At 41.8% G+C, this 19,676-nt stretch overlaps 1 protein-coding gene across 1 annotated transcript in view; it reads left to right on the forward strand.

Moving 5' to 3' along the window:
- Positions 1-473: 473 nt before the first annotated feature.
- The window catches only part of LOC134356082 (transcriptional activator GLI3-like), a 471,736-nt gene continuing 452,533 nt past the window's right edge, over positions 474-19,676 (forward strand). The window contains exon 1 of the mRNA XM_063066656.1: positions 474-724. The gene's annotated coding sequence lies outside the window, so the exon portion shown is untranslated. The remainder of the gene's footprint in view (positions 725-19,676) is intronic.

A 19,676-nucleotide genomic window follows, 5' to 3' on the forward strand; every position in this document is an offset into this window, starting at 1 on the left:
AGCACAAGATCGGCCTTTTGAAATCTTCGGCTCTCTGAAATTCTAAGCCCATCTATTCGCCTCTTCCACGCCTCCTCCGCTCTATCTTCTCCTCTCTCATTCCCCCTCCCCTTCCCCTCTCCCTTCCCTCCCCTCCTTCCTTCCCCTTTCCTCCTTCCCCCTTTCCCTCCCTTTCTCCTCTCTCTCCATCGCCCTCCCTCCCCTCCTTCTCCTCTCCCCTCCCTCCCTCCCTCCTTCTCCCCTCCCTCCCCCCTTCTCCCCTCCCTCCCCTTTCTCCCCTCCCTCCCCTTCTCCTCCCTCTCTCTCCCCTCTCCTCCCCTCCCCTCCCTCCCCGCGTTTCCTTCTTCCAACTTTCTACATTCAAAGTGAACTCGCCTGAGCGTTGCCGCCGCCGCAGCCTGTCGGTGGGCCGGGCCGGCCCGGGACGGGACGGGACGTCGGGGGTGTGCGAGAGTGAGTGTGTCCGGGGAGGCGGGAATGTCAGACTGACAGCTCGGCGCCCTAGCCCCCTCATTGGCCCGACTGCAGTTGGCGGCGCGGTAGAGTCGGGCCGCCTGGCTCCCGTGAAAACCCCACTTTGTTTGCGGGGTGTTTTTTTTCTCCTTTTTTAAAGATCAATAATTATTTTATCGGGGTGAGGACGTTGGTGTTGGAGGCCACCGACTCTTCGGTTCTTGCGCTGGAGGAGCGCGAAGCGGCAACTGGGGACTGCAGCCCGCTGCAGGTAAGAGTTTGTTCGGGGGCGCACGTCCGCCTGGATCTCCCGCCCCGGGCTGAATACCTTCCCCCACCCCACCAAAAACTCCTGCAAGTTGTACATGTTTGGCAGGCCGGGCTGGAGCCCCCCCCAGACTTTGGCGGGCTCGAGTTCCGCCATCCCGCCGACCCTCTCGCGTGAAGTCTCCCTCACTTAGGGAATTTTCAGTCAGACTTCGCCAAACTTTCGCTCCGAGTTTTCTCCAGTTGTCCGAGTCACCCAACACAAGCCTTTCCAGCGCCGGGTTTGTTTTTCTCTGAAGAGACGGCGGAGGCTGCTCTGGGACCCGTCAGTGTGCGAGTGTGTTGGATGGGGTGTCGAGGAGAGCCGGTCTTCTTCCTCGGGAGGACTGGCATCTCCCGCAACTTTCCGGACTGGACAGAGCCCTTATTTTTTTTCCCACTTCCAACACAAACACACTTCACAAAACTGAAAACCGCACCGCGCTGTCGGGCCGAGGCGAGCGTTCCTGCAACCGGCTTTTTTTTTGCGCTATTTTGCTGGCTCGCAGACATTTTTCTGTTCTTGAGACTGCGTTTGACCCAATGAAGAGGAATTAAATTGAGGCGGTGGGGGACTGGCCCAGTGAAGCGGGCGAGAGGAGAGCAGAGAGTTTCCATTGGAAAAGCCCGTGGAGGAATGGAAAGCGGAGTTTTGCTGAATTCCCCGAGCTCTGTTCGTGTGTGTGTGTGTGTGTGTGTGTGTGTGTGTGTGTGTGTGCGCCAGCCTGTTTGTGTATGTGTAAAACATTTTAAAACAAGTTGTTTCCAGCTGTTCAACAGATCCCGTCTGCCAGCAAAAAAAAATCTGTGCTGGGACCCATTGGCTATTCTGCGCGGATGTGAACCGCCTTTTTTGAGTGCGGTATTCACTCGGGGGACAAACCATTCCAGCGCGACTTCTTTTCCATTGATTTATACAAAAAAAACACAAGAAAAGAAGAACTGTGTAGAGGCGTAAATAATTGAAGTAAATTTGTGAAGAAGTGTTTTAAAATCTCATCTCTTCGGTAGTTTGGTGTACAGTGCGTACAACGTGACTGGCAGTTAACCTCATTAGTAAAAGAGTTACCAGGAGGATTTAAAGCGTCTTGAAAAATGTGCAGAAAGAAAGCAGTTTAGTTGGCTCCCGATTCCCATCCATACAGCGGGGATTGACGGTTCGAATCCTGTTCTTTCGGATCCGACTGGGTTTGGTTTAGAACACATATAACATATTGTTCGGCCCGCTATGTTATGCAGAACCAGTTAAACTAGTAATCAAGTTACCAACTAAATGAATCCCTTCTGCCTACACGATACCCTCATCCTTCCCTTTCCCTCGCATGCATCTCTGTCGTGTGCGGGATTTCATTGATTCTATTGTGTTTCTTTCCAGTTACACGCAAATGCCCGCAAAAACGAACCTGGGGGTTGTTTATGGTGACATATATGTACTTCGGTAATAAATTTACTCTGAACCTTGAACGTGCGTGTGTCTATTCTAAACCTTTTAGCTTGAGCAAAGTTAGTTGGCTGAATGCGCCGTCCCCGCGGTACTTTGCCACAGCTACACGCGTGGTTAACGAAACACGCCGTCTTTATGTAAATTAAAACTGAAATTTTAATAATTCAAACATTTTGAAATTAACCATTTATTAATGTCTGTTGAACGAATTGCAGTATTTCCCAAGGAAAAGAATATTTATCTAACTCCCACCCCCCCATACATATTTTTTTTACCATGATGTTCCCAACTTAATTGTTACAGGAGATAGTGGGGACTAGCAGTTACCAAGTCGCAGCTGTTTGGTGCCTGTAAACTAGAATGACAATTCTGTACCCTGTTAGGGTAGCGATGTGTATTTACAATATCTTTGCGATCGCCCCTTTGTTTTGAAACGTTAATACCTTCGAACCATAGAAGGTCCCAAAGTCATCATCTTGTTTTACTTAGTTTTCGCCTAAAAGATTCTTTAGGTGCATATTTTCAGAAAATTTGTTTCAGACTGAGCTATAGTTGTAATATTGTAAAATTATAATTAATTTTAAGGCCTGGTACTTTGGTTCTGATGTTTCTTGGATTGAAATAACGTTTTTATACATTTGAACATTCAAGCACGAAATATTTCCAAACACCAGAAATCTGTTTGCTTGCTTTTTTTTAAAAAAAAAGATGGAACGTTTTAAAGAAAATAATGTGAATGGTTCTTATTATACTCTCAATAGCTACATTTATAGATACAACTATGGCAATGCTAAGATTCTGTTGCAGCATATTTCAGAAAATTATTTTAGTTATAGTTTAATAAAATTAGTTATAAAATTATAATTAGTTTTAAGAAATTAAGTCTAGACTTGGTATTTTGGATCTATTGCCCCTAACGCAGTTACTGATGAACTGAAATAACCTTTTTAACCATTTGTACACTGAAGCACAAAATATTTCCAACCAGCAGAAATGAGTTTGCTTACCTTTTTTTTAAGATGGAAGTAATTAAAGGAAGTAATTTGGTCTGACTCTAGTTACGAGCTTATGCACTCAGTGGCCAGTTTATTAGGTGCACTTGTATACCTGGTTGTTAATGCAAATATCTAATCAGCCAATCATGTGACAGCAACTCAATGCATAAGAGCATGGTCAAGAGATTAGGTTGTTCGGACCAAGCATCAGATTGGCGCAGAAATGTGATCTAAATGACTTTGACCGTGGAATGATTGTTGGTGCCTGACAGGGTGGTTTGAGTATCTCAGAATCTGCTGATCTCCTGGGATTTCCAAGCACAATGGCCTCTAGAGTTTACAGAGAATGATGCAAAAAAAAAGAAAAAATCCAATGAGCAGAAGTTCTGTAGGCGAAAATGTCATAGGGTCATAGTGAAGTACAACACTGAAACAGAACCTCAGCCCATCTGTAACCCGTTACAGGGTACGTAACAGTACTGAACTATTTAAACTGCCTACTTCCATCGACCTACACTGGGACCATAGACCTCCATATTCCTACTGTCCATGTACCTAGCCAAACTTTTCTTAAATGTTGAAATCGGGATCGCATGCATCACTTGTGCTGGCAGCTTGTTGCATACTCTCATGACCCCTTGATTTACGAATTTCCCCTTCGTGGTCACCTTAAACTAATGGGAGAGGTCAGAGGAGAATGGCCGGACTGGTTCAAGCTGACAGGAGGGTGACAGTAACTCCAATAGCCATGTGCTGCAACAGTGGTGAGCAGAGGAGCAGCTCTGAACGCACAACACGTCGAACTTTGAAGTGGGTGGGCTACAGCAGCAGAAGACCACAAACAGATAACTTAATGGCCACTTTATTAGGTACAGGATGTACCTAATAAAGTGGCCATTGAGTGTAGCTTATGTGGCCCTTTTAGGAATTCTGATATGGTTATGATTTAATTATAACCTATTCAGGCTGGACGAGAATAAGTAAGAATCTTTTATGATGTTCTTCCACTTTCACTGCTTTTGTTTTGGCTTCTTTGAAATATATCCAGGGAAGGACCAAAACCAGAATTTTACACTTTGATGGTGCTGTCTTTGATATCTTGACAGCAAAAGGCTCGCAATTGCTTTATATAGTATTGGCAGTAACACGAAGCAGCAGAGGTGTGCCCGGGTGCATTTGTGTTTAACTGCAAAAGAAAATGTGATGATGGGTTCTGATCAGTTTTCTAATCCCAGATCCCACTCTTCCTTGAGGACACACCTCAGATCTAGGTGAAAAATCATTGTACGCTGTCTCTGCATTTTCCTAACTCCAGTGCCAGTCTTATAAGCTCACAGTGCTTCCTGCTCTATGTTGTTTTTTAAGTTTTCACATTTGCTAAAGACATCCCATTATTCCCTGCTCTTTTTAAACTTCTGAAGAAAGGTGTTGGTCTGCAACGTTGACTGTTCATTCATTTCCATCGATGCTGCCTGACCTGCTGCATTCCTCCAGCAGTTTGTGTGCATTGCTCTGGATTTCCAGCATCTGCAAATTGTTCATGGTTATCTTTTTAAATCTTCTAGTTTCTACCCACTTGAGAAAGATCTGTGACTTTCTATTCCTTAAAACAATATATGAATAATCTCATAATCTCAAGAGATTTTGCAGATACTGGAAATCCAGAGTAACACACGCGCACAAAATGCTGGCAGAACTCAGCAGGTCAGGCAGCATCTATGGAAATGAATAAAGTTAACGTTTCAGCCTGAGACCCTTCCTCAAGATTCATCATGTCTTGGCACAAAACATTAGCTCTTTATTCCACTCCATAGATGCTACCTGACCTGCTGAGTTCCTCCCGCATTTTGTGTGTTTCCAGCACCTGCAGAATCTCTAGTGTTTAGGCACACACAAAATGTTTAGGGCCGAGACACTTCATCAGGACTCAAACATTAGTTCTGGACATGTTTTTGTCAGGTAATGACGAGAGGCATTAAAATATTGGTTGTCAAATTGTCAGCTTGTACTCCCTCACCTTATTTTGGCTCCTTCCCCCTTCCTTTACAGTCCTGATGAAGGCTCATGGCCCAAAATGTCGACTGTTTATTCCTCTCCATAGATGCTGCCTGACTGCTGAATTACGCCAGTGTTGTTTGTGTGGCTGTGGCATATAAATAGTAGATGTGTTAATGGTGTCTGAGGAAGTATATCCAGTGAGAATCATTGCTTGATCTTCAAGTATGTAATGTCCCACTGCATTGCATTTCTTCAGGGACTATTACGTCAGGGAGTTTTAAGATGTTTAGCTGGGCACATGAATGTGAGGGAAATGGAAGACTATGGACATTGCATTTAAGGTGAGAAGGGGTAAGTTCAAAGGAGATGTGAGTGGCAGGTTTTTTTTACACAGAGGCAGATACATTAGGGACTTGTAAGAGACATTTAGATAGGCACATGAAAGTGAGGAAAATGGAAGGATATGGAAATTGTGTAGGCAGAAGAGATTAGTTTATTTGGCCATTTGATTTCTGATTTAACTGATTCGACACAACATTGTGGGCCGAAGGGCCTGTTTCTGAACTGTACTGTTCTATGTTCAACCTTCCATCTAGTAGACTTGATTTCAAACTTGACTACTTTGCACATTTCTAGAAATAATTTTAGCATGTGTGTTTTTGGATGCTGCATGGGTCTGTTGAGGAATGGGTGACAACCATGTATTATAATTGTGGAACTCTCGTAGTCGGCAAAGTTAGCTAGTGCTGAATTAAAGGAGGCAGCTTTAGCGCTGGTGGGGGAGGAATGGTCTATTATACCCTATTCATTAACTTCAAATTTCTATATCCATCTATCTATCTTATGAAATATGTTCTTTAGTGCTCCGATACAGAAATTGTGACATGTTAAGCCATTTTATAATGCAAATTATTCAAAGAGGCATGCTGAGTATCATTGCCGTTCGGCAGTCAGTAAAAATTAATAAGTGTGTCAGGTTCCTTGCTATAGTAGGCAGTTAGCAAGTATAATACACACATTAATAAGGTTTTACACTGGAGTTAATGTTTCAGTCATACAATAATGTGATCTATTAAACGTATATTCCTAATGCCGCAGAAAGACAGACTATCACTTATCTTTGAAAAGACCAATTAGTTTGCAATTGAGAACATGCTGCTGAATTTACTAGAAAAACATTATTAATCTGGAGGACATTTGTGTAAAATTTTCAGTGAAATAACTTGTTTCCTGAATTCCATTTCATTAAGAGTATGCAAGTGCCTTCTTTTCGATTTGACTAATGTTAAAATTTAACTTTTATTCCCAAGAATTTCCATCTCTCTTTGTGATTGGCCTGAGATCATTCAGACACATCTGACTCCTTAAAATGCTGGATTTTGTAAGCCTAGTACCCAGCAAAGTGCTACAAACACAAGAGTTTCTGCATCTGCTGGAGATCCAGAGTAACACACACACACACAAAATGCTGGAGGAACTCAGCAGGTCAGGCAGCATCTATGGAAATTCATTAACAGTCTTGGCCCAAAACATTGACGGTTTATTGCTTTCTATAGATGCTGCCTGACCTGCTGAGTTCCTACAACATTTTGCGTGTGTTACTAAAGTGTGACACTGCAGTGTTTATTTTGAAAGTGCTTAAATGTAATTACCGTACTCTGTTAAGTATTCCAACATGATTCATTGATTGGTCAAAAACCTACACAGTGGACTAAATGTATCCTTGGCTAAAGTGTCATTACACACAGTATCATTATACAGGCTAAAGTATCACTAAACATAATTGACTAAAAGTATCATTATTATTCCTTGATTATTATTATGTATCTGTGTTTAAATATTATTGCCAAGCTATTCTGTAGACTGTAAAGTAAAAAGGCAGATTGTTTTAAATCCTCTGTTTTATGAATATAGATGCTTGGTGGTTGTTAATGGGTTTAAATGTCAAATTCAAAGTGAAATTTATTATCAAAGGACATGTACATGGCCAATTTATTAAATACCTCCTGTACCAAATACAGTGGGCACTGAGCGTACGTTCAAGGTCTTCTGCTGCTGTAGCCCATCAACTTCAAGATACAACGTGTTGTGTTCATAGATGCTCTTCTGCCCACCATTGTTGTAAAACATAGTTATCTGAGTTACTTTCGCCTTCCTATCAACTTAAACCAGTCTGGCCATTCTCCTCTGAATTCTCTCATTCACAAGGTGTTTTTGCCGCTTACTGGAATTTTTTTTTTGCACTATTCTCTGTAAACTCTAGAGACAGTTGTGCGTGAAAATCCCAGGAAATCAGCAGTTTCTGGGATACTCAAACCACCCCATCTGGCACCAACAATCATTTCACGGTCAAAGTCACTTAGATTCCCCATTCTGATGTTCGGTCTGAACTGAACAGACCATGTCTGCATGCTTTATGCATTGAGTTGCTGCCACAGGATTGGGTAATTAGATAATTGTATTAATGAGCAAGTATAGAGGTGTACCTAATAAAGTGGCCACTGAGTGTATGTCTCTGTATACTGCCCTGAGTCCATTTTCTTGTAGGTTTTACTACAAAATAAAGAAAATCAATATAAATTATGGGGAAAAAACTATATATGAAGACTGATGAAAAGCCAGAAGACAAATTGGGCAAATAAAAATAATTTTGAGAACATGAGTTGTAAAGAGTCCTTTGAAAGTGAGTCAGTAGGTTGTAGAATCAGTTCATTTAGAATGTACATTCTAAAGGCATTGAATGGAACCTTTTGGGAATAAAAGTTAAATTTTAGTTTTTGTATTGTGTTACTTGGTTACTCTCCGGGTAGACGTGCGCAAAGGGAAGGTACTGTCCGTATGCTAAACTGCATCCTGCAGATTTTTTTTAATGAAACCAGTTTTTCTATGTTTGTGTAATGAGTGTAAAATAATGATACTTAGGTCACTGTTGTTGTTTAGTTAAATTTAATTGACCATTTTTCATATTGCAGAGGTTATTTTGTGAATTATGAAAGCTTATTTTTTGCCACATTAGGTTTAGTTGGCTCTGAGGCTCTGAATTTGTCTGTAGTGCTTGTCAGCATGGCTGGGTCATCAGTCATCCATGTATTACTGATGCCTTGAGGCTGTGCACCCGGTCCTCCTTAACACCCTCACAGACACAAAAGTATTTGTACTCGACCGACTTGTAGAATTACTGGTCAGAGTTCTGCCTGACTGACTCTGAGGTAAGCTTCTCTGTGCCTCCAAGCTGAATATAATCGTCTTTGTCTTGCAGGGCTAAGTTTGGCTGTCATAAATGTCGAAGAAAATGCTCACTTTTCCTGTACAATTACAGATATAGTGTTGGAGTCACTTTTCTGATACAGTATGTGGTTGGTGAGATGTGTAGTTCCTAGCTGGATTTTATTAAAAAATATACTGAAAGGAGGCATTTAGTTAAGTGAAAACAGAAAAAATGTTAAATTGGTCTTGGCATTACAGTGTTCCTCATATTTATAGTTACATATTTTTATTAGGTTTGCAATTTGGGTTTGAAATTGGTGATTTTAGCTTCCCAAAAAATTGAAATTCTTTTGTAAAATATAATGAAGACATGGCCCAGTAAATTTGTTTTTATAGATTTTCTTCTTAGTAGAATGAGGGTACAGATAAATATGTAGCAGTAAGGAATGTCAGTGGTTACTTGACTGAAAGCTGTTGACTTACTTATAAAAGACTGCAAATCTATGCATCTATCATATGTGCAGAATATTTTCTGAAATTAACAATGGGTTTTAAACATCTTCAGTTTATTGTGCAAGTGTGACTGGTTTAACAAGTCATTATATTTCACTCAATTGTTAAGTGAGGGAAGAATCTCTGGGCTTTGGTGCTGTTACAGTGCTGTGGTGTACAGGGCTCCTGCATTGGCGTGGATGGCTTCACTTGCCCTAGCACTGAAGCCTTTGGACGCACTTTTGGGGACTCTGCGGCTCACGTTCTCAGTTTTGCATGTTTACGTTTCTTTCTATTATTTGCACGATTTGTGATCATTTGCACGTTGGATGTTTGTCAGTCTTTGCAATGTGTGGTTTTCCATGGATTCTGTTATATTTCCCTGTTTTCCTGTGGATGCCTGCAAAAAAATGAAACTCAAGGTTGTATATGGTATGCATACTTTGATAATAAATTTACTTTGAACTTTTAATGATTTCTAAATGGACATTGAACCCATGAACGCTACCTGACTACTTTTTTTTATTTCTGTTTTTGTTTTGCACTACTTACTTTAACTATTTAATGGACATCTATATATATATATTTTACTGTAACTCATTTTTTTCTGTATATTTATTTATCATGTTTTGCATTGTACTGTTGCCATAAAGTTAACAAATTTCATGACATATGCCGGTGGTATTAAACCTGATTCTGATTTTAATGTAAAGATAATTTGAATAATTAAGAAGGATTTAAATATCTTAAACTTCTTAATGCTAGTGCATTTTGTAGTATATTTGTTAAAGTTTATATAATATATGTTGAAGGCGGAATTTTATGATAATTAGAGCAGCAAACCTTATTGAAATAAGAACTGCTTGATGAAAACAGTGATTTCCATCAGTGTGTAGCTAAGTGCTTCAGACACTGATCTCTTATCCTTCTACCGCGGATAGCTTTGTAATTACTTGTCGGTAGTGCTTGAATAATGATTACAGCATGGTGGAGCACCGTACAAAGCAGGGAGCATGAGTAATTAAAAGTGTTTTGATTTCCAGCCAGTGTTTAATATTTCATAGATATGTTGAAATACTTCCTGCAGTGTTTCCTGCTATTGTGATGTTCGTTATATGTTGCTGGCTATTGTTGCTAAAGGAGTCAACGGTGTGTACAGGAGTCTTAATTGAAGGTGATAAACTGTGTGGCAGAGCCAGGATTAGGAATTGCACCCATGTTGGTTCCAGTTTCTGGCTTTTGGAAGAATTTGCCTTGGTGGGATCTGTTTCCTCCCCCCCCCCCCCCACCACCTTTGTTCTGTGAAACGGAGGTTAACATTAAAACTCAGCGTCATTCATTTTGAGTGTTTTAACGTTACAAATATTGCTGGACTTCACTTTTATTAGAAAATTGTTGCATTATTTTTTTTCCCTAGAGCAGGGGTTCCCAACGTGGGATCCATGGACCTCTCTGTTAATGGTACGTGGCAAAAAAAGGTTGGGAACCTCTACATAGAAGATTAGGGGAGATATGACGGAGGTATACAATATTATGTAGATTATAGATGCTGTAATTGCAAGCAGGCTTTTTCCACTGAGGTTGGGTGGCACCAGGTTTGGGGGTCATGGGTTAAGGGTGAAAGATGAAATATTTAAGGGGAACATGAGGGGAAACTTTTTCACTCAGAGGGTGATGAGAGAGCAGAACGAGCTGCCAACGGAAGTGGTGCATGTGGTCCAATTTCAACCTTTAAGAGACATCTGGATAGGCACATGGATGGGAGGCGTGTGGAGGGGTATGGTGTAGGTGCAGGTCAAAGGGACGAGGCAGATTCATTATTCAGCGTGGACTAGATTGGCGGAGGGCCTGTTTCTGTGCTGTTGCATTCTGTGGCTCTATGGCAATTGCAAAATTAGAACTACCTTTTCAGATAATCTGCTTCTGAGTTTGGCATCAATGGAATCTGTCGGAAAAACTTAAACACTCACTTGTACGTACTGTACATTTGAAAGAAATGAAACTCGATCAGTTTGCAACACCATTGTTTAAAACAAAATTCCTACTGAGTAAAAGAGGCCATTATTATCTGGTAGATTTGATATACTATAACTACATGTGTCATTTAGAATGCACGGAGTGTGTGTAGAATATAATGACCTCACATTTTATTTTGTTAACATGTTACTTAGTAATTCCCATAAACACCAGAAATTCTGCATTTGCTGGGAATCCCAAGTAATGCACAGAAAATGCTGGAAGAATTCATCAGGTCAGGAGGATCTATGGAGAGGAATAAAGAGTCAACGTTTTGGGCTGAGACTCTTCATCAGGACCTGCTGAGTTCCACAAACACAAAGATGGAAGAGGGTTCTTCATCTCTTTTCCTCTTCCACCTAACCTCCCCCAGCTTCTCACTTCACCCTCCTCTCCCCCACCCACCTACCTTCCGCCTCACCTGATCTCACCTATCCTCTCATTTCACCACTCCTCCCCAGCTTGTACTCCTTCTCAGGCACCCTCTTCCTTCCTTTCCAGTCCTGATGAAGGGTCTCAACCCGAACGGTCGACTGTCAACTCCTCCATAGATGCTGCCTGACCTACTGAGTTCCTCAGGCATTTGGTATGCTTTATTTAGTATTTACTGATTGTACTTACCGTGACATTCTGGGAATTTTATCCTCTTAGTGCATCTTCTAGCATGTAGCTTCCAAGTAGTATTTGTTTAATGTAAAAAATGGCCTAGTTTTGCATCTGTATGTCCTAATTAAATACCAAATTGAATTTGTAATGTAATCAATGATCTGTTTTAAGACTTCACTTCTGAATAGATCAGAGAATTTAAAATCTCATTAAGGCTTGTACCATCTTTGTGTAAACACGAGGAATTCTGCAGATGCTGAAAATTCAAGCAACACACATCAAAGTTGCTGGTGAACGCAGCAGGTCAGGCAGCGTCTCTAGGAAGAGGTACAGTCGACGTCTCGGCCCGAATCGTCGACTGTACCTCTTCCTAGAGATGCCATCTGGCCTGCTGCGTTCACCAGCAACTTTGATGTGTGTTGCTACCATCTTTGTGTGACAGGATTGAGGAAACTGCTTATGTCATAAATCATAATGCTTTGGTCAGGCCGCACTTGGAATATGGTGAACAGTTTTGGGCCCCTATCTAAAAAAGGACGTGCTTGTCATTGAAAGGGTCCAGAGGAGGTTCATGGGAATGATCCCATTCTGTGGCTTTATAAGGCATTGGTCAGACTGCATTTGGAGTACTGCGAGCAGTATTGGGCCCCTTATTTAAGAAAGGATAAGCTGAGTGTCCAAAAGAGTGATCCTGGGAATGAAAGGGTTAACATATGAGGAGTGTTTGGTGGCTCTGGACCTGTACTCACTGGGGTTTAGACAAATGAGGGGGGAATCTCATTGAAACCTATTGAATATTGAATGGTCTAGATAGAGCGGACATGGAGGAAGAGAGTCTAGTTTGGCCTGGGTAAGAGTCTTTAATGGACTAGGACCAGAGGGAACAGCCTGTGAGTAGAATCCTCTTAGAACAGGGATGAGGAGGAATTTCTTTAGCCAGAGAGTGATCAGTCTGTGGAATTCATTGCCATGGATGGCTATGGAGGCCAAGTCATTGGATATATTTAAAACAGAGTTTGATAGGCTCTTGATTAGTCAGGGAGTCAAAAGTTACACACAGAAGGTAGGACATGGGTTTGAGAGGGATAATAAATCAGCCATGATGGAATGGGGAAGCAGATTCGATGGGTCGAATGGCCTAATTCTACTCCAATGTCTAATGGTCTAAGTCAGAATTAACTTACTGAAGTCTTGAAATAAATTTGTAGCATGAAGGTTTGCAGGGCTTTTACTTAACGTACTGAATGCTGCATCATGAAAAAAAGGATTAAAATACAGTAGATTAATTCAGTGTGTGTTGTACTTTATGAATGTTTAATAACCGTAGACTATTATCTCGCTCTTCCTCTATTGCGTTTATTTTTGTAACTTATAGTCATTTTTATATCTTGCACTGTACTGCTGCTACAGAACAACAAATTTCATGACAGCAACACACACAAACTGGTTGGCAGATAGAAAGCAAAGGGTAGCAGTGAATGGGTGTTTCTCAGAATGGCAGGTGGTGACTAGTGGGGTGCCACAGGGCTCGGTATTGGGACCACAGCTGTTTACGTTTTACGTCAATGATTTAGAGGAAGGCATTGTGAATAACATCAGCAAGTTTGCTGATGATACTAAGCTGGGTGGCAGTGTGACGTGATGAGGATGTTAGGAGAATTCCAGGTGACTTGGATAGGCTGGGTGAGTGGGCAGAAACTTGGCAGATGGCGTTTAATGTGAATAAGTGTGAGGTTATTCACTTTGGGAGCAAGAACAGGAAGGCAGATTATTATCTGAACAGTGTGGAGTTAGGTAAGGGAGAAATACAAAGAGATCTAGGAGTACTTGTTCATCAGTCTCTGAAGGTGAATGAGCAAGTGCAGCAGGCAGTGAAGAAGGCTAATGGAATGTTGGCTTTTATGACAAAGGGAATTGAGTACAAGAGCAAGGAAATCCTTTTGCATTTGTACAGGGCCCTGGTGAGACCACACCTGGAGTATTGTGTGCAGTTTTGGTCTCCAGGGTTAAGGAAGGACATCCTGGCTGTGGAGGAGTTGCAGTGTAGGTTCACTAGGTTAATTCCTGGGATGTCCGGACTGTCTTACGCAGAGAGGTTAGAGAGACTGGGCTTGTACACGCTGGAATTAAGGAGATTGAGGGGGGATCTGATTGAGACATATAAGATTATTAAGGGATTGGACAAGATAGAGGCAGGAAACATGTTCCAGATGCTGGGAGAGTCCAGTACCAGAGGGCATGGTTTAAGAATAAGGGGTAGGTCATTTCGGACAGAGTTGAGGAGGAACAACTTCTCCCAGAGAGTTGTGGAGGTGTGGAACACACTGCCTCAGAAGGCAGTGGAGGCCAATTCTCTGGATGCTTTCAAGAAGGAGCTAGATAGGTATCTTATGGATAGGGGAATCAAGGGTTATGGGGACAAGGCAGGAATCAGATATTGATAGTAGATGATCAGCCATGATCTCAGAATGGCGGTGCAGGCTCGAAGGGCTGAATGGTCTACTTCTGCACCTATTGTCTATTGTCTAATGTAAAATGCTGGAGGAACACAGCAGGTCAGGCAGCCTCTACGGAGGAGAATAAACAGTGGATGCTCCAGGACCTGATGAAAGGTCTTGGGCCTAAATGTTGACTGTTGATTCTGCTCTGTGGGACAGTGTTTTTTGTGTTGCTCCTAGTATGCTTACCATTGGTACAATAAAAGCAATGGACAACAAATCTTTTCCAGAAGTATTGCTTCTTCAGAATTTTATTTTTATTTATGATAGACTGCTTGAAACTGAACACAAATATAATTTCAGAATTTTAGGAATTTGAAGAAACAACAAATTAACTTTTATTGAATATATGTGTTTAATTGCATGATGGTGCTGACTTTTTGCAATAGTTCAACTAAGCTAAAAATGTTTTGTTGATGATTTTTGTTTGTACTCAGTGTCTGAGGCTTCTCGTTTAAGCATCCAACAATAATCAGCCAGCATTGATGGATTCCAGTTGCCCTGATGCAGTTTCCCCATGACTGCAATATCTTGGTGAAACCTTTCACTGTGCTCGTTACTGACAGCACTAAGATTTCCAGGGAACAAGTTTAAAGGGGAATCAGAATCAAGTTTAATATCACTGGCATATGTCGTGTAATTTTTTAACTTTATGGCAGCAGGACAATGCCATACATGACAAATATAGAAAAAAACCTGAATTGCAGTAAATATATAAATGGATATTAAATGGTTAAGCTTGAATAATTAGTGCAGAAATAAATTTAAAAAAGAATGCAGAAAGTGAATCTTTAGTGACATGTTGCACCTCATGGTTTTGTATGCTTGAAGCATGTTGTCAACCAGCTGCACCTAGTTTGATGTCGTAGTTGTAGAGTACAACAGAGAAATAAACCCTTTGGCCCATCTAGTTCACGCTGAAACCATTTAAACTCCCTTCACCCTTCGAACTGCACTGGGTTTGTAGCCCTCCATACCCCTAACATCCATGTATCTATCCAAGCTTCTCTTAAACGTTGAAATCGAGCTTACATGCACCACTTGTGTTGGCAGCTCATTCCATACTCTCACCACCCTCAGAGCCAAGGTGTTCTGTAATCTTCAACAGCATCCTTGAATACCTTCCATGCAATTTTCTGTTGTCCCATTGGAAGTTCTTCAAATTGCCTGTCATTGCTGACCTGTTTGATTTGTGGACCACAGAAATAGCTTTCTTAATCTTGGCGTCAGTTATTCTGACTTGAATTATGAATTGAAGTAATAAATATAGGCAATTTCACAAAAATAGTGTGTGATAGGAAAATTTCATGGTGATTTTCATGATCAGCAGCCCAAAATCCATTACACCCAAAAGTATTGAGGAAGCAAAACCTTTGTTGTCAGTGATATTAGTTTGTTAGATGTTCTTGTCTCTCAGAGTACTCATAAACCATGCAGTTCAGTGTCTTATTGTCTCTGCAGATTAAGGTGAAAGTGTAAATATTTAAAGGGAGCTGAGGGGCAGTATTTTCATGCAGAAGATGGGTATATGGAGCAAGCTGCCAGAGGAAGTGGTAGAGGCAGGAACAATTACAACGTTTAAAAGACGTTTGTGCAGGTAACGCTCACAAAATGTTGGAGGAACTCAGCAGGTCAGGCAGCAGCTATGGAGAGGAATAAAGAGCCGATGTTTCAGGCCGAGGCCCTTCATCAAGATGTGGATATGTATAGTTTAAAGGGATATAACATAGCACAACATAGTTCAGCACAGGAGCCGGCTCGTTGGTCCATAATGTTGTGTTGAGCAAATAAATTAGTAATCAAACGGCTAATCCCTTTTTCCTATGCAATGTCCATAGCCTTCCATTTTCCTCATATTCATGTGTCTACCTGAACCTCTCTTAAAAGCTCCTAATGTTTCTGCCTCTATCGCCACCCCAGGCAGCGTATTCCAGGCACCCACCACTCTCTGTGTAAAAACCCTGCCCCTCACATCTCCTCTGAACTTACTCCCTCTCATCTTAAATGCATGCCCTCTGGTATTAAGATGAAAAACATACTGTCTCTCTACTCTGTCTGTGCCTCTCAGAATCTTATAGACCTCTATCAGATCTCCCCTCAGCCTCCAGTGCTCCAGAGAAACCAACTCAAGTGTGTCCAACTTCCTAAGATAGCACGTGCCCTGTAATCCAGGCAGCATCCTGGTAAACCTCTTCTGCACCCTCTCCAAAGCCTCGACATCCTTCCAATAATGGGGTGACCAGAACGGTGTGCAATATTCCAGATGAAGCCTCACTAGAGTTTTATAAAGCTGCAACATAACTTCCTGATGTTTGAACTCAATGCCTTCTTAACCACCCTAACAACCTGCGTAGTCAGGTGCACTAGGATATTGGCAAAGCACAGGACAGCGGGAGTAGCTCGGGTAGGCACCTTGGTTGGCGGATGGCCCTGTTTCTGTATTCCCCATGACTCAACAATTGATTAACTCTTTTATCTCTGTTTTGGGGAGAAAGTATTTTGTAAGGAAATGATATTGCGGTAAACGTCCTGTTGGAGATTTGACCGCTGTAGTGATTCTTAATGTTCCTCTGGGTCATACAGCATCATGTCAGAAACTCTTAGATAGGCACATGGAAACGTGTAGGAGGGCAGGTTAGATTGATGTAGAGTAGTTGTTAAAGTAGGTTAAAAGGTTGTCACAACATTGTGGCTGAAGGACCTATTCTGTGCTGTAATGTTTGATGTAAAAGGACAATTTTAATTATTTATTGAGAGATGCAACGTGGTAAAGGGCCCTTCCAGCCAACAAGACCACACCACCCCATTACACCCGTGTGACCCATTGACCTACTAACCCACACGTCTTTGGAATGTGGGAGGAGACCAGAGCACCCAGAGGAAACCCACATGGTCACGGGGAGAATGCACAGGCAGTGGTGGTAATTGAACCTGGGCGCTGTAATAGCGTTATGCTGACCGCTGTTCTACAGTGCTGCCCAAGGTATATTCCTTATGGAAATGGATCAGCAGGGAATAAAACTGGTGTAAGAATCAAGACCATTCCTTCAATGTATCCATTATTTTAGATTAAAGAGAGAATGGGCCATATTGAACCTCGCCTGACTCATGCCTCGCGGTATCCCTTTCTGCTTCTCATTCAAATTTTACAACTGTGCTCACTGCTGTGGAGCCTTCCTTGGAGACAGAAAAGACATGAGTGAGTGACCTGACTTCTCCACTAGCTCTGTAACAGGGTGCGCTATCGGAAGACGAGACTGTTTCCAAATGCTTCCAATATTCAGACTATAAGACGTAGAAGCATAATTCAGCCATTTGGCCCATCCAGTCTGCTCCTCTGTACCATTCAGGCTGATTTTTGTTTCTCTCAACCCCGTTCTCATGCCTTCTCCCCGTAACCTTTGACACCCTGGATTAACCAAGAACCTTTTAACCTCCACTTTAAATAAACGCAATGACTTGGCCTCCACATTTGTCTGCAGATTCACCACCCTTTGGCTAAAGAAATCCTTCCTCATAGTCATAGTCATAGTCATACTTTATTGATCCCGGGGGAAATTGGTTTTCATTACAGTTGCACCATAAATAATAAATAGTAATAGAACCATAAATAGTTAAATAGTAATATGTAAATTATGCCAGGAAATTATGAAATAAGTCCAGGACCAGCCTATCGGCTCAGGGTGTCTGACCCTCCAAGGGAGGAGTTGTAAAGTTTGATGGCCACAGGCAGGAATGACTTCCTATGACACTCTGTGCTGCATCTCGGTGGAATGAGTCTCTGGCTGAATGTACTCCTGTGCCCACCCAGTACATTATGTAGTGGATGGGAGACATTGACCAAGATGGCGTGCAACTTGGACAGCATCCTCTTTTCAGACACCACCGTGAGAGAGTCCAGTTCCATCCCCCAACTTCACTGGCCTCTGTACTAAGTGAGGTCCTTGTATATTCTGGTCTTAGACCGCCCCCCCACTACGGGAAACATTCTCTCCACATTCACTCTATCTAGTCCTTTCAATATTGTTTTTCATTGCACTTATTTTAATTTAACTGTTTAAAAGACATATATATACTTACTGTAGATCAGTTTTTTTCCCTCTGGATTGCAACATATCCTGCATTGAACTGCTGCAGCAAAGTTAACAAATTTCACGACACATGCCGGTGATAATAAACCTGATTCTGATTTTCCTAAACCCTAGTGTGTACAGGCTCAGAGTCCTCAAATGCTCCACATACTTTAACCCTTTCATTCCTGGGATCATTCTAGTGACACTCCAGTGAATCCAGCATATCCTTTCTTAGATAGGGGCTCGAAACTGCGCACAGTACTCCAACTGTGGTCTAACCAATGGCGTTTTAGAAACAAAGAATTAGGATTTTCTTATGTGCCATAGAAAAGAGCCACTTCTTTGAAACAAAGAAGTGTGGCTGGCTGTTTGCTTGAAGATTGTGAGGCTTTGTTCTTGTTATTGTAACCCAGTTTGTCTTTCGCTAGCAAATCGAATATTCAAGTCGCCTGACTGGGTATCAACAATGTAATACCGGGAAATGGAAAAACCTGTTACAGTTCTGTTTCAGGATCCAAAAGCAGTTCCTTCATCACATAAAGAGGAGAACTAAACCACAGATTAATCTGGGCAAACAGTGAAGATATGTATTTTTGGCATGGAATCAGCTTGAACCATTAGAGCAGAGACAAACGGCCGGCTTTCCCTGAAAACTGAGAGGAGGTTATAAGATCAACATTTTGAAGCAATCCCTCAAATCTTCTTTAGCCTTGGAATGCACACGTGTGCATCCAATCCGATAACTAAAGCTCCTTTCTATAAAGTTAGGCTTCCACTGAAAATCTGCGTTGGCATATACAAGCCTATGGAAATCGAGCAAACTTCTAAGCATATTTCTGTGCTCTGAACTCCACCTCTGATCTCCACATGGCATGGAAATAGCTGAGGTCTTGCTAGAATTACCCTATCAAAGTTTGTGGCATATTGAAACCATAATCAGTCCAAAAAGGTATTATGGTTTACAGAGAAATGTTTTTTGACAATACAGTTCCAGCCAGATGAAAATGGAAAGTAGAATGGTAGTCATCCTTTGAAATAATCAGTTAAGATTTTGTTATGTGCAGTTGGATGTTATGATCTACTCTCACTTGCCACTTTATTAGGTACAGGAGGGGAACCCAATGTGGTCTTCCGTGCTGCAGCTCATCCACTTCAAGGTTTGATGTATTGTGCATTCAGAGATGCTCTTCTGCACACCACTGTTGTAACATGTGGCTATTTGAGTGACTGTCAGCTTGAACCAGTCTCTGACCTTTCTCATTACCAGGGCGTTTTCACTCACAGAAACGCCGCTCACTGGATGGTTTTCTTTTTTTGTCCCATTCTCTATACACTCTGGAGACTATCTTTATCTTATTTATTGAGATACAGAGCGGAATAGGCCCTTCCGGCCCTTTGAGCTGCACTGCCTAGCATTCCCTGAACTAATATTAGCCTAATCACGGGACAATTTACCCACCGACCAGGGTGCCTTTGGACTGTGGGAAGAAACCAGAGCACCCAGAGGAAGAACGGACAAACTCCTTACATGCAGCGGCAGGAAGTGAACCTGGGTCGCTGGTACGGTAAAACGTTGTGCTAACCATGC

Source organism: Mobula hypostoma, chromosome 1, assembly GCF_963921235.1.
Source record: "Mobula hypostoma chromosome 1, sMobHyp1.1, whole genome shotgun sequence".
Taxonomy (NCBI): domain Eukaryota; kingdom Metazoa; phylum Chordata; class Chondrichthyes; order Myliobatiformes; family Myliobatidae; genus Mobula; species Mobula hypostoma.